The 23,455-nt window shown below is 45.1% G+C and overlaps 1 long non-coding RNA gene across 2 annotated transcripts in view; it reads right to left on the bottom strand.

The window, feature by feature from the left end:
* LOC308486764 overlaps positions 1 to 23,155 on the bottom strand; it is a 271,614-nt gene extending 248,459 nt beyond the window's left edge. For both annotated transcript variants that reach the window (XR_013991282.1, XR_013991283.1), the window contains exons 1-2: positions 22,810 to 23,155; positions 21,804 to 21,984 (exon numbers count right to left, since the gene is read on the bottom strand). This is a non-coding gene — a long non-coding RNA (uncharacterized lncRNA). The remainder of the gene's footprint in view (positions 1 to 21,803; positions 21,985 to 22,809) is intronic.
* Between the last annotated feature and the right edge of the window lie 300 nt (positions 23,156 to 23,455).

The following is a 23,455-nucleotide window of genomic DNA, read 5'->3' as shown; positions in this document are numbered from 1 at the left end:
AAATCAGCCCTCGACAACTGAACCGGCAGAAAAAGATTTTTTTGAAAAAATCCCTAAGCCCCATGGTCACAATTTCAGCAAAAATCTGACTTTCGGCAATTCACGCAAAAATGGTGCCAAAGGGTTGCAAATGCTCCCCTGAGAGGTTTGGCGGTCGAAACAGAAGGCTTTTTATCACAGGAAAAGAAATCAGCCCTCAACAACTGAACCGGCAGAAAAAGATTTTTTTGAAAAAATCCCTAAGCCCCGGGGTCACAATTTCAGCAAAAATCTGACGTTCTCCAATTCACTCAAAAATGGTGCCAAAGGGTTGCAAATGCTCCCCTGAGAGGTTTGGCGGTCGAAACAGAAGGCTTTTTATCACAGGAAAGAAATCAGCCCTCGACAACTTAAGTGGCAGAAAAAGATTTTTTTGAAAAAATCCCTAAGCCCCGGGGTCACAATTTCATCAAAAATCTGACTTTCGGGAATTCACTCAAAAATGCTGCCAAACGGTTGCAAATGCTCCCCTGAGATGTTTGGTGGTCGAGAGAGAAGGCTTTTTATCACAGAAAAAGAAATCAGCCCTCGACAACTTAACTGGCAGAAAAAGATTTTTTTGAAAAAATCCCTAAGCCCCGGGGTCACAATTTCATCAAAAATCTGACTTTCGGCAATTCACTCAAAAATGGTGCCAAAGGGTTGCAAAGGCTCCCCTGAGAGGTTTGGCGGTCAAAAGAGAAGGCTTTTTATCACAGGAAAAGAAATCAGCCCTCAACAACTTAACCGGCAGAAAAAGATTTTTTTGAAAAAATCCCTAAGCCCCATGGTCACAATTTCAGCAAAAATCTGACTTTCGGCAATTCACTCAAAAATGGTGCCAAAGGGTTGCAAAGGCTCCCCTGAGAGGTTTGGCGGTCAAAAGAGAAGGCTTTTTATCACAGGAAAAGAAATCAGCCCTCAACAACTTAACCGGCAGAAAAAGATTTTTTTGAAAAAATCCCTAAGCCCCGGGGTCACAATTTCAGCAAAAATCTGACGTTCTCCAATTCACTCAAAAATAGTGCCAAAGGGTTGCAAATGCTCCCCTGAGAGGTTTGGTGGTCGAAACAGAAGGCTTTTTATCACAGGAAAGAAATCAGCCCTCGACAACTTAAGCGGCAGAAAAAGATTTTTTTGAAAAAATCCCTAAGCCCCGGGGTCACAATTTCAGCAAAAATCTGACGTTCTCCAATTCACTCAAAAATGGTGCCAAAGGGTTGGAAATGCTCCCCTGAGAGGTTTGGCGGTCGATACAGAAGGCTTTTTATTACAGGAAAGAAATCAGCCCTCGACAACTTAAGCGGCAGAAAAAGATTTTTTTGAAAAAATCCCTAAGCCCCGGGGTTACAATTGCATAAAAAATCTGACTTTCGGCAATTCACTCAAAAATGGTGCCAAAGGGTTGCAAATGCTCCCCTGAGAGGTTTGGCGGTCGAAACAGAAGGCTTTTTATCACAGGAAAGAAATCAGCCCTCGAACACTTAACCGGCAGAAAAAGATTTTTTTGAAAAAATCCCTGAGCCCCGGGGTCACAATTTCATCAAAAATCTGACTATCGGCAATTCACTGAAAAATGGTGCCAAACGAATGCAAATGCTCCCCTGAGATGTTTGGTGGTCGAGAGAGAAGGCTTTTTATCGCAGAAAAAGAAATCAGCCGTCGACAACTTAACCGGCAGAAAAAGATTTTTTTGAAAAAATCCCTAAGCCCCGGGGTCACAATTTCAGCAAAAATCTGACGTTCTCCAATTCACTCAAAAATGGTGCCAAAGGGTTGCAAATGCTCCCCTGAGAGGTTTGGCGGTCGAAACAGAAGGCTTTTTATCACAGGAAAGAAATCAGCCCTCGACAACCTAAGTGGCAGAAAAAGATTTTTTTGAAAAAATCCCTAAGCCCCGGGGTCACAATTTCATCAAAAATCTGACGTTCTCCAATTCACTCAAAAATGGTGCCAAAGGGTTGAAAATGCTCTCCTGAGAGGTTTGGTGGCCGAAACAGAAGGCTTATTATCACAGGAAAGAAATCAGCCCTCGACAACTGAACCGGCAGAAAAAGATTTTTTTGAAAAAATCCCTAAGCCCCGGGGTCAAAATTTCATCAAAAATCTGACTTTCGGCAACTCACTCAAAAATGGTGCCAAACGAATGAAAATGCTCCCCTGAGAGGTTTGGCGGTCAAAAGAGAAGGCTTTTTATCACAGGAAAAGAAATCAGCCCTCGACAACTGAACCGGCAGAAAAAGATTTTTTTGAAAAAATCCCTAAGCCCCGGGGTCACAATTTCAGCAAAAATCTGACTTTCGGCAATTCACTCAAAAATGGTGCCAAACGGTTGCAAATGCTCCCCTGAGAGGTTTGGCGGTCGAAACAGAAGGCTTTTTATCACAGGAAAAGAAATCAGCCCTCAACAACTTAACCGGCAGAAAAAGATTTTTTTGAAAAAATCCCTAAGCCCTGGGGTCACAATTTCAGGAAAAATCTGACGTTCTCCAATTCACTCAAAAATGGTGCCAAAGGGTTGCAAATGCTCCCCTGAGATGTTTGTTGGTCGAAAGAGAAAGCTTTTTATCACAGAAAAAGAAATCAGCCCTCGACAACTTAACTGGCAGAAAAAGATTTTTTTGAAAAAATCCCTAAGCCCCGGGGTCACAATTTCATCAAAAATCTGACTTTCGGCAATTCACTCAAAAATGGTGCCAAAGGGTTGCAAAGGCTCCCCTGAGAGGTTTGGCGGTCAAAAGAGAAGGCTTTTTATCACAGGAAAAGAAATCAGCCCTCAACAACTTAACCGGCAGAAAAAGATTTTTTTGAAAAAATCCCTAAGGCCCGGGGTCACAATTTCAGCAAAAATCTGACGTTCTCCAATTCACTCAAAAATAGTGCCAAAGGGTTGCACATGCTCCCCTGAGAGGTTTGGTGGTCGAAACAGAAGGCTTTTTATCACAGGAAAGAAATCAGCCCTCGACAACTTAAGCGGCAGAAAAAGATTTTTTTGAAAAAATCCCTAAGCCCCGGGGTCACAATTTCAGCAAAAATCTGACGTTCTCCAATTCACTCAAAAATAGTGCCAAAGGGTTGCAAATGCTCCCCTGAGAGGTTTGGTGGTCGAAACAGAAGGCTTTTTATCACAGGAAAGAAATCAGCCCTCGACAACTTAAGCGGCAGAAAAAGATTTTTTTGAAAAAATCCCTAAGCCCCGGGGTCACAATTTCAGCAAAAATCTGACGTTCTCCAATTCACTCAAAAATGGTGCCAAAGGGTTGGAAATGCTCCCCTGAGAGGTTTGGCGGTCGATACAGAAGGCTTTTTATTACAGGAAAGAAATCAGCCCTCGACAACTTAAGCAGCAGAAAAAGATTTTTTTGAAAAAATCCCTAAGCCCCGGGGTTACAATTGCATAAAAAATCTGACTTTCGGCAATTCACTCAAAAATGGTGCCAAAGGGTTGCAAATGCTCCCCTGAGAGGTTTGGCGGTCGAAACAGAAGGCTTTTTATCACAGGAAAGAAATCAGCCCTCGAACACTTAACCGGCAGAAAAAGATTTTTTTGAAAAAATCCCTGAGCCCCGGGGTCACAATTTCATCAAAAATCTGACTATCGGCAATTCACTGAAAAATGGTGCCAAACGAATGCAAATGCTCCCCTGAGATGTTTGGTGGTCGAGAGAGAAGGCTTTTTATCGCAGAAAAAGAAATCAGCCGTCGACAACTTAACCGGCAGAAAAAGATTTTTTTGAAAAAATCCCTAAGCCCCGGGGTCACAATTTCAGCAAAAATCTGACGTTCTCCAATTCACTCAAAAATGGTGCCAAAGGGTTGCAAATGCTCCCCTGAGAGGTTTGGCGGTCGAAACAGAAGGCTTTTTATCACAGGAAAGAAATCAGCCCTCGACAACCTAAGTGGCAGAAAAAGATTTTTTTGAAAAAATCCCTAAGCCCCGGGGTCACAATTTCATCAAAAATCTGACGTTCTCCAATTCACTCAAAAATGGTGCCAAAGGGTTGAAAATGCTCCCCTGAGAGGTTTGGTGGCCGAAACAGAAGGCTTATTATCACAGGAAAGAAATCAGCCCTCGACAACTGAACCGGCAGAAAAAGATTTTTTTGAAAAAATCCCTAAGCCCCGGGGTCAAAATTTCATCAAAAATCTGACTTTCGGCAACTCACTCAAAAATGGTGCCAAACGAATGAAAATGCTCCCCTGAGAGGTTTGGCGGTCAAAAGAGAAGGCTTTTTATCACAGGAAAAGAAATCAGCCCTCGACAACTGAACCGGCAGAAAAAGATTTTTTTGAAAAAATCCCTAAGCCCCGGGGTCACAATTTCAGCAAAAATCTGACTTTCGGCAATTCACTCAAAAATGGTGCCAAACGGTTGCAAATGCTCCCCTGAGAGGTTTGGCGGTCGAAACAGAAGGCTTTTTATCACAGGAAAAGAAATCAGCCCTCAACAACTTAACCGGCAGAAAAAGATTTTTTTGAAAAAATCCCTAAGCCCTGGGGTCACAATTTCATCAAAAATCTGACTTTCGGCAATTCACTCAAAAATGGTGCCAAAGGGTTGCAAAGGCTCCCCTGAGAGGTTTGGCGGTCAAAAGAGAAGGCTTTTTATCACAGGAAAAGAAATCAGCCCTCAACAACTTAACCGGCAGAAAAAGATTTTTTTGAAAAAATCCCTAAGGCCCGGGGTCACAATTTCAGCAAAAATCTGACGTTCTCCAATTCACTCAAAAATAGTGCCAAAGGGTTGCACATGCTCCCCTGAGAGGTTTGGTGGTCGAAACAGAAGGCTTTTTATCACAGGAAAGAAATCAGCCCTCGACAACTTAAGCGGCAGAAAAAGATTTTTTTGAAAAAATCCCTAAGTCCCGGGGTCACAATTTCAGCAAAAATCTGACGTTCTCCAATTCACTCAAAAATGGTGCCAAAGGGTTGCAAATGCTCCCCTGAGAGGTTTGGCGGTCGATACAGAAGGCTTTTTATCACAGGAAAGAAATCAGCCCTCAACAACTTAAGCGGCAGAAAAAGATTTTTTTGAAAAAATCCCTAAGCCCCGGGGTCACAATTTCAGCAAAAATCTGACGTTTTCCAATTCACTCAAAAATGGTGCCAGAGGGTTGCAAATGCTCCCCTGAGAGGTTTGGCGGTCGAAACAGAAGGCTTTTTATCACAGGAAAAGAAATCAGCCCTCAACAACTGAACTGGCAGAAAAAGATTTTTTTGAAAAAATCCCTAAGACCCGGGGTTACAATTTCATAAAAAATCTGACTTTCGGCAATTCACTCAAAAATGGTGCCAAAGGGTTGCAAATGCTCCCCTGAGAGGTTTGGCGGTCGAAACAGAAGGCTTTTTATCACAGGAAAAGAAATCAGCCCTTGACAACTTAACCGGCAGATAAAGAATTATTTCAAAAAATCCCTGAGCCCAGGGGTCACAATTTCATCAAAAATCTGACTATCGGCAATTCACTCAAAAATGGTGCCACACGAATGCAAATGCTCCCCTGAGAGGTTTGGCGGTCGAAACAGACGGCTTTTTATCACAGGAAAAGAAATCAGCCCTCGACAACTGAATCGGCAGAAAAAGATTTTTTTGAAAAAATCCCTAAGTCCCGGGGTCACAATTTCAGCAAAAATCAGACGTTCTCCAATTCACTCAAAAATGGTGCCAAAAGGTTGCAAATGCTCCCCTGAGAGGTTTGGCGGTCGAAACAGAAGGCTTTTATCACAGGAAAAGAAATCAGCCCTCGACAACTTAACCGGAAGAAAAAGATTTTTTTCGAAAAAATCCCTAAGCCCCGGGGTCACAATTTCAGCAAAAATCTGACTTTCGGCAATTCACTCAAAAATGGTGCCAAAGGGTTGCAAAGGCTCCCCTGAGAGGTTTGGCGGTCGAAACAGAAGGCTTTTTATCACAGGAAAAGAAAACAGTCCTCGAAAACTGAACCGGCAGAAAAAGATTTTTTTGAAAAAATCCCTAAGCCCCGGGGGTCACAATTTCAGCAAAAATCTGACTTTCGGCAATTCAATCTATAATGGTGCCAAAGGGTTGCAAAGGCTCCCCTGAGAGGTTTGGCGGTCGAAACAGTAGGCTTTTTATCAGAGGAAAGAAATCAGCCCTCGACAACCTAACCGGCAGAAAAAGATTTTTTTGAAAAAATCCCTAAGTCCCGGGGTCACAATTTCAGCAAAAATCTGACGTTCTCCAATTCACTCAAAAATGGTGCCAAAGCGTTGCAAATGCTCCCCTGAGAGGTTTGGCGGTCGAAACAGAAGGCTTTTTATCACAGGAAAAGAAATCAGCCCTCAACAACTGAACCGGCAGAAAAAGATTTTTTTGAAAAAATCCCTAAGCCCTGGGGTCACAATTTCATCAAAAATTTGACGTTCTCCAATTCACTCAAAAATGGTGCCAAAGGTTTGCAAATGTTCCCCTGAGAGGTTTGGCGGTCGAAACAGAAGGCCCTTTATCACAGGAAAAGAAATCAGCCCTCGACAACTTAACCGGCAGAAAAAGATTTTTTTTGAAAAAATCCCTAAGCCCCGGGGTCACAATTTCAGCAAAAATCTGACGTTCTCCAATTCACTCAAAAATGGTGCCAAACGGTTGCAAATGCTCCCCTGAGAGGTTTGGCGGTCGAAACAGAAGGCTTTTTATCAGAGGAAAGAAATCAGCCCTCGACAACCTAACCGGCAGAAAAAGATTTTTTTGAAAAAATCCCTAAGTCCCGAGGTCACAATTTCAGCAAAAATCTGACGTTCTCCAATTCACTCAAAAATGGTGCCAAACGGTTGCAAATATTCCCCTGAGAGGTTTGGCGGTCGAAACAGAAGGCTTTTTATCACATTAAAAGAAATCAGCCCTCGACAACCTAACCGGCAGAAAAAGATTTTTTTGAAAAAATCCCTAAGTCCCGAGGTCACAATTTCAGCAAAAATCTGACGTTCTCCAATTCATTCAAAAATGGTGCCAAACGGTTGCAAATGCTCCCCTGAGAGGTTTGGCGGTCGAAACAGAAGGCTTTTTATCAGAGGAAAGAAATCAGCCCTCGACAACCTAACCGGCAGAAAAAGATTTTTTTGAAAAAATCCCTAAGTCCCGAGGTCACAATTTCAGCAAAAATCTGACGTTCTCCAATTCACTCAAAAATGGTGCCAAACGGTTGCAAATGCTCCCCTGAGAGGTTTGGCGGTCGAAACAGAAGGCTTTTTATCAGAGGAAAGAAATCAGCCCTCGACAACCTAACCGGCAGAAAAAGATTTTTTTGAAAAAATCCCTAAGTCCCGAGGTCACAATATCAGCAAAAATCTGACGTTCTCCAATTCACTCAAAAATGGTGCCAAAGGGTTGCAAATGCTCCCCTGAGAGGTTTGGCGGTTGAAACAGAAGGCTTTTTATCACAGGAAAAGAAATCAGCCCTTGACAAATTAACCGGCATATAAAGAATTATTTCAAAAAATCCCTGAGCCCCGGGGTCACAATTTCATAAAAAATCTGACGTTCTCCAATTCACTCAAAAATGGTGCCAAAGGGTTGCAAATGCTCTCCTGAGAAGTTTGGCGGTCGAAACAGAAGGCCCTTTATCACAGGAAAAGAAATCAGCCCTCGACAACTTAACCGGAAGAAAAAGATTTTTTTTGAAAAAATCCCTAAGCCCCGGGGTCACAATTTCATCAAAAATCTGAATTTCGGCAATTCACTCAAAAATGGTGCCAAACGGTTGCAAATGCTCCCCTGAGAGGTTTGGCGGTCGAAACAGAAGGCTTTTTATCGCAGGAAAAGAAATCAGCCCTCGACAACTTAACCGGCAGAAAAAGATTTTTTTGAAAAAATCCCTAAGCCCCGGGGTCACAATTTCAGCAAAAATCTGACGTTCTCCAATTCACTCAAAAATGGTGCCAAAGGGTTGCAAATGCTCCCCTGAGAGGTTTGGCGGTCGAAACAGAAGGCTTTTTATCACAGGAAAAGAAAACAGCCCTCGACAACTGAACCGGCAGAAAAAGATTTTTTTGAAAAAATCCCTAAGTCCCGGGGTCACAATTTCAGCAAAAATCTGTCGTTCTCCAATTCACTCAAAAATGGTGCCAAACGGTTGCAAATGCTCCCCTGAGAGGTTTGGCGGTCGAAACAGAAGGCTTTTTATCAGAGGAAAGAAATCAGCCCTTGACAAATTAACCGGCAGATAAAGAATTATTTCAAAAAATCCCTGACCCCGGGGTTACAATTTCATCAAAAATCTGACATTCGGCAATTTACTCAAAAATGGTGCCAAATGGTTGCAAATGCTCCCCTGAGAGGTTTGGCGGTTGAAACAGAAAGCTTTTTATCACAGGAAAAGAAATCAGCCCTCAACAACTGAACCGGTAGAAAAAGATTTTTTTGAAAAAATCCCTAAGCCCTGGGGTCACAATTTCATAAAAAATCTGACGTTCTCCAATTCACTCAAAAATGGTGCCAAAGGGTTGCAAATGCTCCCCTGAGAAGTTTGGCGGTCGAAACAGAAGGCTCTTTATCACAGGAAAAGAAATCAGCCCTCGACAACTTAACCGGCAGAAAAAGATTTTTTTGAAAAAATCCCTAAGCCCCGGTGTCACAATTTCAGCAAAAATTTGACATTCTCCAATTCACTCAAAAATGATGCCAAAGGGTTGCAAATGTTCACCTGAGAGGTTTGGCGGTCGAAACAGAAGGCCCTTTATCACAGGAAAAGAAATCAGCCCTCGACAACTTAACCGGAAGAAAAAGATTTTTTTTGAAAAAATCCCTAAGCCCCGGGGTCACAATTTCATCAAAAATCTGAATTTCGGCAATTCACTCAAAAATGGTGCCAAACGGTTGCAAATGCTCCCCTGAGAGGTTTGGCGGTCGAAACAGAAGGCTTTTTATCGCAGGAAAAGAAATCAGCCCTCGACAACTTAACCGGCAGAAAAAGATTTTTTTGAAAAAATCCCTAAGCCCCGGGGTCACAATTTCAGCAAAAATCTGACGTTATCCAATTCAATCAAAAATGGTGCCAAAGGGTTGCAAATGCTCCCCTGAGAGGTTTGGCGGTCGAAAGAGAAGGCTTTTTATGACAGGAAAAGAAATCAGCCCTCGACAACTTAACCGGCAGAAAAAGATTTTTTTGAAAAAATCCCTAAGTCCCGAGGTCACAATTTCAGCAAAAATCTGACATTCTCCAATTCACTCAAAAATGGTGCCAAAGGGTTGCAAATGCTCCCAGGAGAGGTTTGGCGGTCGAAACAGAAGGCTTTTTATCACAGGACAAGAAATCAGCCCTCGACAACTTAACCGGCAGAAAAAGATTTTTTTGAAAAAACCCCTAAGCCCCGGGGTCACAATTTCAGCAAAAATCTGACGTTCTCCAATTCACTCAAAAATGGTGCCAAACGGTTGCAAATGCTCCCCTGAGAGCTTTGGCGGTCGAAACAGAAGGCTTTTTATCAGAGGAAAGAAATCAGCCCTCGACAACTTAACCGGCAGAAAAAGATTTTTTTGAAAAAATCCCTAAGCCCCGGGGTCACAATTTCATCAAAAATCTGACTTTCGGCAATTCACTCAAAAATGGCCCGAAACGGTTGCAAATGCTCCCCTGAGAGGTTTGGCGGTCGAAACAGAAGGCTTTTTATCACAGGAACAGAAATCAGCCCTGAACAACTGAACCGGCAGAAAAAGATTTTTTTGAAAAAATCCCCAAGCCCCGGGGTCACAATTTCATCAAAAATCTGACTTTCGGCAATTCACTCAAAAATGGTGCCAAAGGGTTGCAAATGCTCCCCTGAGGTGTTTGGTGGTTGAAAGAGAAGGCTTTTTATCACAGAAAAAGAAATCAGCCGTCGACAACTGAACCGGCAGAAAAAGATTTTTTTGAAAAAATCCCTAAGCCCCGGGGTCACAATTTCAGCAAAAATCTGACGTTCTCCAATTCACTCAAAAATGGTGCCAAAGGGTTGCAAATGATCCCCTGAGAGGTTTGGCGGTCGAAACAGAAGGCTTTTTATCAGAGGAAAGAAATCAGCCCTCGACAACCTAACCGGCAGAAAAAGATTTTTTTGAAAAAATCCCTAAGCCCCGGGGTCACAATTTCATCAAAAATCTGACTTTCGGCAATTCACTCAAAAATGGTGCCAAAGGGTTGCAAATGCTCCCCTGACAGGTTTGGCGGTCGAAACAGAAGGCTTTTTATCACAGGAAAATAAATCAGCCCTCGACAACTTAACCGGCAGAAAAAGATTTTTTTGAAAAAATCCCTAAGCCCCGGGGTCACAATTTCAGCAAAAATCTGACGTTCTCCAATTCACTCAAAAATGGTGCAAAAGGGTTGCAAATGATCCCCTGAGAGGTTTGGCGGTCGAAACAGAAGGCTTTTTATCAGAGGAAAGAAATCAGCCCTCGACAACCTAAACGGCAGAAAAAGATTTTTTTGAAAAAATCCCTAAGCCCCGGGGTCACAATTTCATCAAAAATCTGACTTTTGGCAATTCACTCAAGAATGGTGCCAAAGGCTTCCTAGCAGAGAAGAATGGCAAACGAAGCTGTTGGCCTATGCTGAAATGGCAAAACTGACCAGAAAGCTCAGGGACTAAGAAGACAAGAAATTCTTGAATGTATGGGGAAAGTTTATAATTTATGAAGTTGACCACTCTCAGCAGATGAAAATATTAGCAGGGTTTTGATCTCACTTGTAAATGTAACAAATACTAAGGACAATATGGAGAGTTATAAAATATAGATTACGAAATAATATGCAGTTGGAAATGTTGACAATAAGAGCCATGGAAGGGGGTGGGAGGAAGTCTCGAGATTCAGAGTAATCCCTTTATATGCATGTGTATTAGGTATGGTTATAAATTTATATTTGTAAAATCAAATAAAAATGTTTTTTTAAAAAAAGCTTCCCTACTCAGTGCTGCCTTCAGATCTCTTCTAAAGGTTGTGTAGTTACTTATCTCCTTGGTTCACAGGTCAAATAACTCCATGCGCTCCAACATTTCTCAGATGAAAATAGGAACATCCTAAGGGACACGGGTGGCGCTGTGGGTTAAACCACAGAGCCTAGGACTTGCCGATCAAAAGGTCGGCAGTTCGAATCCCCACGACGGGGTGAGCTCCCGTTGCTCTGTCCCTGCTCCCGCCAACCTAGCAGTTCGAAAGCATGTCAAAGTGCAAGTAGATAAATAGGTACCACTCCAGTGGGAAGGTAAATGGCATTTTTGTGCGCTGCTCTGGTTCGCCAGAAGTGGCTTAGTCATGCTGGCCACATGACCCGGAAGCTGTACGCCGGCTCCCTCAGCCAATAAAGCGAGATGAGCGTCGCAACCCAAGAGTCGGTCACGACTGGACCTAATGGTCAGGGGTACCTTTACCTTTACCTTTTAAGGAAAAGTGGGAACTTCCAGGATCAAATCAGAAACCGGGACAGCTTCTGTAAATCCAGGACTGCCCCTGGAAAGTAGGGGCACTGGGAGGGTCTGTTCTGCTCACATGAAATGCTAGAGCTTTAAGGTGTATTTTCTCTTGTTCATGGGGAATGGGGTGGGGAGCTTTTGGGGTTTTCATGGGGGGGGTGTGTTGTGAGTAGGGTGGGTTTGGATCCCAGAGATCTGAAACCTCCCCTGATCCACCCCAGGAATGCCCCACCCACAACAGTGGGCCTTCCCACAGTAGCCAGAAGGCTTCTGAAACCAGGGAGGTCTCTGGGGACGTTATGTTCCCTGAGGGACTGTAGGATTGTGTTGGAAATGTGCACACAATTGCAGCCTCAAGTAGTAAAATGTTGAGCCTTATCAGCTCAGTCTACAGCTAGGTGCGCTACACAGCATTAGAATGCCTAAACAGGAATTCTGAGAGCATATTTGTGTTTTCTGTTGAAAGGCACATTGACTTGCTGCCTCCTTTCCCTTGGGGTAAGCATTTGAATGAAATCCACCATTGCCCCCCCCCCCAGGTAGAAATTGCTAAAGTTACAATAGAGGAGAAAGCCTATCCAAGCTAACATTTTGTCTTGACAATTTTTAGGTGAGATCCCACTCAATTTGTTCCGCTTCTCTTCCCCGAAATGAAAACGAAGTTAAAAGTTTTCCTGTGAGGAATTTATTCCATCAGAAGTGGCGGTGCGAATTGTCCATGTGTTTCCATTGTCTCAAACTATATAAATCTGATTTACTTTCAAACCTCCCTCTCTACATCGTTCCACTTTAAAACCAGACATAAAATAACTGGAGTCAGCTGGGATTACAGTGGCATAAAGCAGGTGCTGTCTTCCACTACAAACCTTTCTTTTTTCTTTTTCCTTCTCTATTAAGAGTCTGCACTAAACGAATATTTATCTGGCTGAGGCTGGGTGAATATTGATGGTTCGTTTGCAGCAGCAAGCCCAGAATACATGGAGGAATGATTGAAAAGACACTCTCCAGAAAGGTTGAGCGAACATAAGAATCTACCTTTGCAGGAGGAACTGGAGCTGCATTTCCACTTACACTCTCAGCTGCAGAGGTCAGTCAAAAAGAAAAGGGGTGGGCAGGGCAGCCCCACTGGAGAAGGAAAGCAACTGTGCTGGTCCCGGGGGAGGTTACCGTGCGGCGTGGATCATGTCTGAGGCTGAAGCGGGGTCCAAGGCAGGGAGTCGGGCGTGGTCAGGAACTCTGGCAGAAAGCAGGACAGGGTGCCAGCAGGAACAGGTAACCAACGATGTTGCTCCCGCAACCTGGGACTGGGCGGGCTGGCCTTTATCTCCTCTGAGGCATAGGGCGGCCCCGGTCCACAGGTGACTCGCCTCTCCTGGCCTGGAGGCGAGCACTCTACCTGCGGGAACTTAGTTCCCTCCACCTCTCTGCCCTGAGCCTCTGCAACTCAGGAGAGGCTGGAGGGTTACCGGACCCAGAGGCAACCTCACCTTCCCCTGACAGGGCTGAGAGTGGAGCATCTGCAGGCAATGGGTCCTCCATCACCTCCGGAGCCAGAGCGGATTCAGCTGGTGTCTGCTCCTGAGGATACGGCACAGGTGAGGGCCCTTCAGGTTCAAGCCCCTGGCCCTGGCTCAGCTGGCCCTGGAGGCGGGGACTCCTGTGCAGGCTGGGATTCTTCAGGTTCAGCCTCTGAAGCAGATTCCCAGGCCATCACAGCAACTTAGCTGTTTGGAGGATAAAGGGTGTGGCACTAGAGAGGGTTCTAAGCAGGGAGGAAGCAAGGATGAGGAAGAAGTAGCAGAAAAATTAAAGACTAGAGAGCTAGGCTATGGCACACTGGCTAAGAACACAGTGTGGAGACCGGGTCCTATATATGTTGGAAATGTAAAGAAAAAGAAGGTACTATGTATCATATGTGGTGGGAATGTAGAGAAGTTAAAACTTTTTGGGAAATGATATACAATGAATTGAAAAAAATGTTTCAAATGACATTTGTAAAGAAAACAGAAGCATTTTTTTTTGGTCGGGTGGCGGGATTTAAGTTGAACAAGCAAAAAACCAAGGTTTTGGGAAAAAACTTGACATCTTTAGAAATAGATGGGTTTCAGAAGGAAACAGAACTAAGTGTGGTAAAAAAAGTGAAATACCTAGGGGTTCACTTGTCAGTTAAAAATTTGAATTTATTTAAAGATAATTATGAAAAATGCTGGTTGGAAATCAAAAAAGATTTGGAAATCTGGTCAAGATTGAAACTTTCCTTGTTGGGCCGAATTGCAGCTATAAAGATGAATGTATTGCCGAAAATGTTATTTTTGTTCCAGACCCTACAGATTGTGGACAGAGTGGAATGTTTTGGAAAGTGGCAGAAGGATATATCCAAGTTTGTTTGGCAGGGCAAAAAGCCCCGGATAAAGTTTAAAATATTAACTGACTCGAAAGAAAGAGGGGGGTTTGCCCTGCCGGACCTGAGATTATATTATGAAGCTGCGGCCTTCTGCTGGATGAAAGATTGGTTATTACTTGAGAACACTGATGTCCTAGATCTGGAAGGGTTCGACAATGCTTTTGGTTGGCATGCATATTTGTGGTACGACAAGGTAAAGGTTCATAAAATGTTCAAAAATCATATTGTTAGAAAATCAATATTTATGGTCTGGATAAAATACAAGGACTTATTAGAAGGTAAGACTCTGAGGTGGCTTTCACCAGCAGAGGCCAAGGCCCGGAAAAAACCTAATATGGAGGTTGGTTGGCCGAAATATGGGGAAATTATAGAAAAAGTAGGAGAAACTTGGAGACTGCAGAGTTATGAAAAATTAAGGAATAAGGTGCAAAATTGGCTTCACTACGCTCAGATTCAAGAGGTTTTTAAGTTGGACAAAAAAATAGGTTTCCAGGTGGAAAAGTCGAAACTAGAGACAGAATTGTTGGAACCAAAGACCAAGGTACTTTCGAGAATGTATAACTTGCTGCTGAAATGGAACACCCAGGATGAGACAGTCAAATCAGCCATGATAAAATGGGCTCAGGACATTGGGTACAACATTATGTTTGAGGACTGGGAAAGGTTATGGACCACTGGTATGAAATTCACGGCATGTAATGCCTTGAAAGAGAATATTATGAAAATGATATACAGGTGGTACATGACCCCAGTCAAACTTGCTAAGATATATCACTTGTCTGATAATAAATGTTGGAAATGTAAGGAGGCTGAAGGGACATTCTTTCACCTCTGGTGGACTTGTCCAAAAGTGAAGGCCTTCTGGGAAATGATATATAATGAGTTAAAGAAGGTGTTTAAGTACACCTTTCCCAAGAAACCAGAGGCCTTTCTATTGGGCATTGTCGGCCAGAAGGTGTTAAAGAAGGATAGAACCTTTTTTATGTATGCAACTACAGCAGCAAGGATTCTCATTGCAAAATACTGGAAGACCCAAGATTTACCCACACTGGAAGAGTGGCAGACGCAATTGATGGACTACATGGAATTGGCCGAGATGACTGCCAGGATCCGAGATTTGGGAGAAGAAGCAATAGAGGAGGATTGGAAAAAATTTAAAGATTATTTACAAAAATTTTACAAGTTATATGAATGTTAAGAATTCGCATGATTAGGGAAATTCAGCTCCAGCAATAAGATTAAGGTATGGGAAACTAAGTTATATAAAGGAAAGGACTAATGTTTAAAAGAATATTATATATGTCATTAGTGTAAATTGAAAATAAGTATTTTAAACGTAAACTACAAGTATTTGAAAGAACAAAAGAATGTACGAAATAAGGTTATAATTTGCTGAAAAATTTTATTGTAAAGAACGCACGGTGAGGGAGACGTGGGGAAGTCCGGTTGGTTATGAAAAAATGCTTTGAAAGGATGACTTTTTTCTTTTTCTTTTTTTTCCCTGTTATTTCTTTGTATAATTGACTTTGTATTTCTATTTGGAAAAAAAGCAATAAAAAATATTTAAAAAAAAAAAAAGAAAACAGAAGCATTTTTGTTAGGGATTTTAGGACGAGACCCGCCAAGAAAAATAAAGAATCTCTTTATGTATGCTACAACAGTGGCAACCTAGACAGCATCTTAAAAAGCAGAGACATCACCTTGCCAACAAAAGTCCATATATGGTAGTTAAAGCTATGGTTTTCCCAGTAGTGATGTATGGAAGTGAGAGCTGGACCATAAAGAAGGCTGATCGCCGAAGAATGGATGCTTTTGAATTATGGTGCTGGAGGAGACTCTTGAGAGTCCCATGGACTGCAAGAAGATCAAATCTATCCATTCTGAAGGAAATCAGCCTTGAGTGCTCACTGGAAGGACAGATCCTGAAGCTGAGGCTCCAATACTTTGGCCACCTCATGAGAAGAGAAGACTCCCTGGAAAAGACCCTGATGTTGGGAAAGATGGAGGGCACAAGGAGAAGGGGACAACAGAGGATGAGATGGTTGGACAGTGTTCTCGAAGCTACCAGAATGAGTTTGAGCAAACTGCGGAAGGCAGTGGAAGACAGGAGTGCCTGGCGTGCTCTGGTCCATGGGGTCATGAAGAGTCGGACACGACTAAATGACTAAACAACAACAACAACACAACAGCGGCAAGAGTCTTGTTAGCACAAGGATGGAAGAAGGAGGAAATCCCAACGAAAGAACAATGGCAAGAAAAACTGATGATTATGCAGAGTTGGCAAAGTTGACACATAAACTACATGAGAAGGACAATCGTGACTTCAAGGAAGACTAGGAACTTTTTACAAACTACTTAAAAAAACAACAAAATGACTTGGACTCCTTGGCAGGTTTTGAATAAACACCCACAAATTTATTAATAGAATTCATGACAGATAAGGTAATGATGTGTACAATTTTTAACATGCAGAGAATAATATGTGCAAATAAATCAGAGAGGGGAGCTGAGGGAAGTCTTTGGTGGGGGGGGGGAGAGGGAGGGACGGGGGGATAAAAAGGGGGGGAATAATATAATTGATTATTTGGATTGATAATTTGTTCTATTGAAATTGTTTAATAAAAAATATATTTAGAAAAAGAACACAGTGTGGAGAAAGGGAAAGCCAGAATTTCTGGGATTAGCTACTTCAGTCGTGAGTCGAGGAGGGGAAGGGTTAACTGAAGGAAGAGAGGTGTTGCTTACACACCTGATAGAAGGGTTATTGGGAAAGTCTACTCACCTTCCCTGGTGGGCGGTGTTGCGGCCAGGCACCCAGGATCTCCCAGTGACCCTGCTGGAGGTTGGATGGATGCTTCATGGGGACTCCCAGCCGCGTCACGCCCCCGGCTGTCCAATCGACACAGCTAGCGGCATGGCTGCGGTCTGTTTAAGCTATGGCGCAGCTAGGGGCATCTTCCTTTCACCTCCTCGCCGGATCTCCCAGCCCACCCGCCCTCTTTTTATGTGTTGCTATGACAGCGACCTTGCTATGGACATATGTTGGTCACCATATTGATGTTGGAACCGTCAGATGGAAAGCCAGCTGGACAGGACCCAGCTGGAGCGTCCCCCTTCTCAGACTTGCCGCTGCGGAGATCCATCAGTCACTCATGAGCACATGTTACTCAGCAGAATAAGCACACAACAGATCTGGCTCAAGGCGTGGATACTAGGTAAAGGTAAAGGGACCCCTGACCATTAGGTCCAGTCGTAACCGACTCTGGGGTTGCGGCGGTCATCTCACTTTATTGGCCGAGGGAGCCGGTGTACAGCTTCCGGGTCATGTGGCCAGCATGACTAAGCCACTTCTGGCGAACCAGAGCAGCGCACGGAAACGCCGTTTACCTTCCCACTGGAGTGGTACCTATTTATCTACTTGCACTTTTGACATGCCTTTGAACTGCTAGGTGGGCAGGAGCTGGGACCGAGCAATGGGAGCTCTCCCCATCGCGGGGATTCAAACCGCCGACTTTCCGATTGGCAAGTCCTAGGCTCTGTCTAAGCTATGTTTATTATACATAGATCAGAACAAAGAAAACATGGCTTCTCTCCTTGCCGTTCTTCTCGGAGACAGAAAAAAACACAAAAGCAATAAAGAGCGGATGTTCTGCTCACAAGACTCCAACAATCTGTGCTGGAATATAAACAGACATGTGACATGTAATAATCCTCCACATCTGCAGCAAGGGAGAAATGGAATTCCCAACAATTGATGGGGCCGGGTAGGAATTTTTCCACTCGGCAAATTGGCTCCAGCCATTTGCTTTTCACCTACCTTGTAGCAATTGTGAGGTCAGGCATTGGGTAAGCCTTTGTTTATGGAAGGGGATGTTGTAGCCTCCGCCTGCCCCTCCTTGATAAGGGTATCCTGTTAAAGGGATCTGGAGGTGTGAATCCTGTCTAAAGCCTGGATGTGAGCTATGGCCATGCCACAACCCCAGGACCCTGGGGGTGCCCCGATTTGACCTATGTCATAGGGCTCCCCCTACTGGTGGTTTACCCTTAGTGAGACTCCCTGCGGATGGGCCGGAGTCGGGATGTAGTCTGGTTTCACCCAATGCCTAAGCTAAACCGCTCGCACCTGTAACCAATAAAGTTTTTGTTAGGTCGTGGGTTGACATAGCAGCCGGCACAGTGATTTCTTCAAGTAGCTCTTTATTATGGTAAGCTGGAATAGAACTGACTGCGAACAGCTCAGCCGGCCTGTATTTATAGGCAGCCGGCTGTCAACATTGTAACCACAACAGCCCAGAGTTCCCGCCTAAAATAACAGACGCGGACCTGAGTGAAAACTATCTACAGACCTGAGTGAAAACTATATACAGTATCCCCCTGTTGGCCCAGGGGGAAACTACACTACATAACACCCCTCCCCACCGAGATAAGGCGTTAGTTACAATCGTAATGGTTTCCTTATATACAGCACTACGCGTAATGGTTCAATTAAGCACAAAAGCATATCGGTTACATTTCCCATACTTAGACCAACAGTGATACCTGTCCAACAACATAGTCCTTTAAATAAGTTGGGCGCTTGGAAACTCTGCCAGACCGCCGGGGACTGGTAGCCAAGTCCGGAGGGCCACACAGTTCTCGCTGAGGCTGTGGTGCGACCCTAGGTGGCGTTGGAACCAACTCCCCTGGATCCGCTGCTGTGGGTGGAGCCTCCGCAAGTGGAGTGGTCTGAGTCTGTTCTGAAACGGCTTGGTTCGGCTCCACGCTGGCAGCTTGCGAGGGAGGTGTAGGTGGGGCCTCGCCATCTGTACGTGTCTCTTCTGGAGCCGCAAGCGCAGTTGGGGGCACCTCGGTAGTGTCCAAGTCCCCAACCCTGCGCCTAAGCTGGTCTATGTGCCGTCGCCACAAGCGTCCGTCTTCGAGTGCCACCTGGTACGAGCGAGGTCCAGTGACTCCCACTACTGTGGCTGGCACCCAAGGGATGTCCCCCACATAGTTCCGGGCAAAGACCTGGTTTCCTGGGACAAATGACCGTGGTGCGTTGGCACAGCCTGGGGGTTCAGCCACGGCAAAGTCTTTGACCAGACCCTCAGTCTCTGCGTTAGAGATGCAGTTGATGCCGGTGACTTCCAGGCCGAGGGCATCAAACCAGTCTAGCCCTAGGAGGCTTGGCCGCTGACCTTCGACCACCACCAACCGGAGCAGGCCCGAAAAATCCTTGAAGGCGATCCGGAACCGGCCAACGCCTACCACGGGAATGTCGTTTCCCTGGTAGTCTCTCAGGTGTACGCGGTGAGAGTTGAGTTGCCTTTTGGACACTCTGGGTACCAGTCTTTTGATGGTGCTCCATGACACGATGGACAGGGCAGACCCGGTGTCGATCTCCATGTCACATGGAGCTCCTTCAATGAGCACCGTGACGTTCAGCTTGCGTCGCGTAGGCGAGTCGGTTTGGCCAATCGTGGTTCCAGACGGGCAGCGGCAGTCGGTGAGAGCGAAACAACTTTCCTTGGCAGACTGGAGTGAAGACTTGGACTTGCGAGTCGATGAAGGGGGGGTGTCAGACGGAGCCGATCGGCAGACCTTAGCGATGTGGCCCCTTCTGGAACACTTCCTACAGATGGCGTCTCTGAATCGACACTTGGCACGGGAATGGTTGCCTCCGCAGCCAGCACATTCCGGTTGGCCCTTGGACTTCTGTTGGAACTTCCTGCGCTCCCGCTTTGTCTGGTGCACGTCATCGTCTTCACTGGAGGATGCCTCCTCACTGCTGGCCTCTTCATGATGCACCGGAACTGGCTCCCTAGCAAGACGCGGGCTGCTGGACTTGCGGATCTCCTGGGCGGAGCGTTCAGCAGCTTCTGAGGCCACAGCCTCCTCAATGGCTTTCTGTAGCGTGAGGTCTGGCTTGGCTAGGAGGCGCCGTTGCAGATGGATGTCCCGGACCCCGCAGACGATTCGATCCATCAGGGCATCGTCTAAGTCTCGGAACTCACAGTGCATGGCAGCCTGTCGCAGGGCGGTGGTGTAGTTGTTGATTGACTCCCCCTCTGCCTGGTTCCGGTGGTAGAACACATGGCGGGCAGCAATCTTGGACGGCTTTGGTGCGTAGTGGTTGCGGAGCTTCTCTTGGATCGTGTCCCATGGTGTTGCCTGGACTGCTTCAGGCGCAACCAACGCTCGGGCCGTCTCAAACACCTCAGGCCCACAGAGGCTGAGGAATAGGCCCCGCTTCCGCTCCTGTGATACTTCTGTCAGCTCGTTGGCTTGGAGGTAGCAGTCGAACCGAGCGAGGTAGGAGTCCCATGATTCAGAGGCTGGCGCAAAAAGCGGTAGAGGCACAAGTGAAGCCATGATCCCGATGCCGGCGTGAAGGGCGATGGATGGAACACAGTGCTCTAGCCAGAACAGTCAGCTCTGAATTGGTTCTGCCCAGTGATTTCGCTCAGTGATTTCGCTCTGTGATTCAGCTCAGTGATTCAGCTCAGTTCAGAGGCTGGCCGCATCTGGCTGTGCTCTGATGTCCATCCATCCCACCTTCGTCGCCAGTGTTAGGTCGTGGGTTGACATAGCAGCCGGCACAGCGATTTCTTCAAGTAGCTCTTTATTATGGTAAGCTGGAATAGAACTGACTGCGAACAGCTCAGCCGGCCTGTATTTATAGGCAGCCGGCTGTCAACATTGTAACCACAACAGCCCAGAGTTCCCGCCTAAAATAACAGACGCGGACCTGAGTGAAAACTATCTACAGACCTGAGTGAAAACTATATACAGTATCCCCCTGTTGGCCCAGGGTGAAACTACACTACATAACAGTTTTGGCCTATTTTATCCCATTAACCTAAAATAATTGTGTCGTTGTGTTTATTATATAAGGCAACTGCTGAGCCCGGGGCCTATGCAAGCAAGACTGCTTAAATAAACAGATCTCAGAAGGGATCCGAGGATGAGAAGGGCTCTAAACTTATCTGAGCGAAGAGCTCACCAGGCTTTTTTCTGAAAGCAAGATCAACAGTGGGAGGGTGGAAGCTCTCATACTGCCTAATATCAGTTCAGGCTGCCTGTCCAGTTTGCCTAGTACTGTCTTTTCTGACTGGCCGAGGCTCTGCAGGGACCCCAGTAAAGAAGAGTCACTCCTGAATTCTGGTCCTACTACATTGACATCCTATTAACTGGAGGTGCCAGAACTGAACCTGGAAATCAGCAATGTTGTTAGGTACAGTACTTAAAAGATGTGGGGCTCTTACCCATCAGGCCACCCCTACGAATAAGGCAGGATGATATTTTGCTGCAAGAGAAGTGTGTGCTTCCTTTTGTAACAATAAGACATGATGCTGCACACACAGATAAGATGCTAGAGCAGATTTAAACGCATGATTGAGAAACAATGGAAGATTGTGGAGGGTGGATTTGGAGATGGAAGATGCAAATACAGTGGTACCTTGGGTTAAGTACTTAATTCATTCCGGAGGTCCGTACTTAACCTGAAACTGTCCTTAACCTGAAGCACCACTTTAGCTAATGGGGCCTCCTGCTGCTGCCGCACTGCCGGAGCACGATTTCTGTTCTCATCTTGAAGCAAAGTTCTTAACCTGAAGCACTATTTCTGGGTTAGCGGAGTCTGTAACCTGAAGCGTATGTAACCTGAGGTACCACTGTAGAGCTGAAGCAGAGGGATAGGGATTTAAGATAGGGCATTAGCTGAAGTGGAAGGCCTTTGGCTACAAAAGGCGGATAAGCATGTAACAAGTGTATGTGCGTGTGCATGCAATAGGCTAAAGAGAATGGCTGTACATACTGACGGATGAAAAGAAAGGGTTCAGAGTAACAGAAAGGGGAAACCAGAAAATATAGATTATTTCCAGCTCAGATTAGTAGTGAGTGGACAAAAAGCACTAGGAGAAGCTACACACTGCAACACACAAGACTAGTATGCATTCAACAACAACAGATTAATGAAATATTAAATATTCACACACCTTCTTTAGCAAACGGTTAGCCACCTGTTTGGATCCACAGCAAAGAAGTGGTTTGTTTATTTGTTTGTTTGTTTGTTTTTGTCCATCACACATGCAGACCCAAAATAGACCAACAGAAATGCGCACAGATTTCTCTACAGGAAATGCTGGATATTCATTATCTGTCTGTCAGCAACCAGATCTAGCAGGAATTGAAACACAGACCCACAGAAATGTAGTTAGGAGTGAAATCCTACGCACCGTACTCAAAGGAAAGAGAGCATTAGGTGCAGATTCCCTTTTTACATCTTAAAAATAAGGGGCAGGGGAAGGTTGTCCTGTGTGGCTAATGTTGTTATAAGACATCTGATGCACATTTACATGGGAGTCAGCCCCACTGAATGTAACGAGACTTATTTCTGAATAAGCATGCATAGGGACGCATGGGCAGTGTTTTGACAAAAGTGCTGTTAAAATCCACTTCTTGCAGTTTAATCAAGAGCAGCTGCTTATGGAAAGCTGTCTCCCTTCTGCTCTCTAAAATTCCCAAAAAGGAGCCTCAGCCTTTTCTTTTGAGCATGAGGAAATTTCAGCTAAGAGAGAGAGAGAGAGAGAGAGAGAGAGAGAGAGAGAGAGAACAGGAATTGAGCAAGGGAACAGTGGTCCCATGGTGGTTATTCGTGGCCCAGCCTGGCCTGATCATCTCTTCTCATCTCCTTAAAATGGTGTTACAGCTGCCACGTGGTACCTTTTTGGGGAATATTGTGGGTAGCAGGAGGGGATGTATTGATTAAATATTATCCTTCCTAACTCATGCTAGTGAGTGTATTCATACAGCAGAGTACATCCCCCCCCCCTTTTACTCAGCAGGAAGCTAGTTGCAGATTCGTTAGAATCTCTTTACTTAAGCAATCCAATCTGGCTTTGTTCAGATTGGGTTTGGTTCCTGGTAAGTCCCCTTTTATCCCTCCTAAAGAGAATAAAGACACAGGAAGCTTCTTTTAAAAGTAATAAGAAGTTTACTCACATTCAGTTCACAGTTGGGTCCCTGAAGGCCTTCTTCAGCTTAGAGTTACAGAAGAGGGTTTGAGTTCATCCCATATGGGAAGGAGCCCATGTCCTGGTGGCTGAGAGCCAGCAGACAGCAAAATACGTCAGTATCTAGAGAGCATGGCATCTCGAGGAAGAAGAGTCAAGAGAGAGGGAGATGGCTGCGTGACTGGCCCTTTTGTTAGGTCTGGAAGGGCCACGCCCACCTGCCTGGTCACATGCAAAGGAAGGATGCTTCAGAGCAGGTGTAACAGGAAGTTCAACTGGCTGGACCAACATTCCCCTGCATGTCCACTCTAGGCAAACAGGAAATGTTGTATTTGACTGCTTATATTACATCTCACACCTTTTTGGACCTCTCCTTTCATGTTAAGGTCTTCTTTGAGACTTATAAGCCTGTGCTCTCCATTGCACAACAGTTCAACTGCTTGAGACACACTTGCACAGACCACACGGCTGATCTGCAGGAGATAAAGGCATCAGGACCCAAGATTCAGGGCTTGGATTCCCCCAGGCCCAACTCTAACGATGACTCTACTAGGCAAAGCCGGTGCTTGCTGGCCACTGAGCTACTTTCCCTCCCCACTTTCCATTGTTAGTAATTATGGCCCTATCCTGCCAAC

The sequence above is a fragment of the Podarcis pityusensis genome, assembly GCF_964106645.2.
Source record: "Podarcis pityusensis genome assembly, chromosome: 10".
NCBI classification, from domain to species: Eukaryota; Metazoa; Chordata; class Lepidosauria; order Squamata; family Lacertidae; genus Podarcis; species Podarcis pityusensis.
The sequence above is the reverse complement of the archived record's forward strand: the minus strand, read 5'-3'. Positions and strand labels throughout refer to the sequence as shown.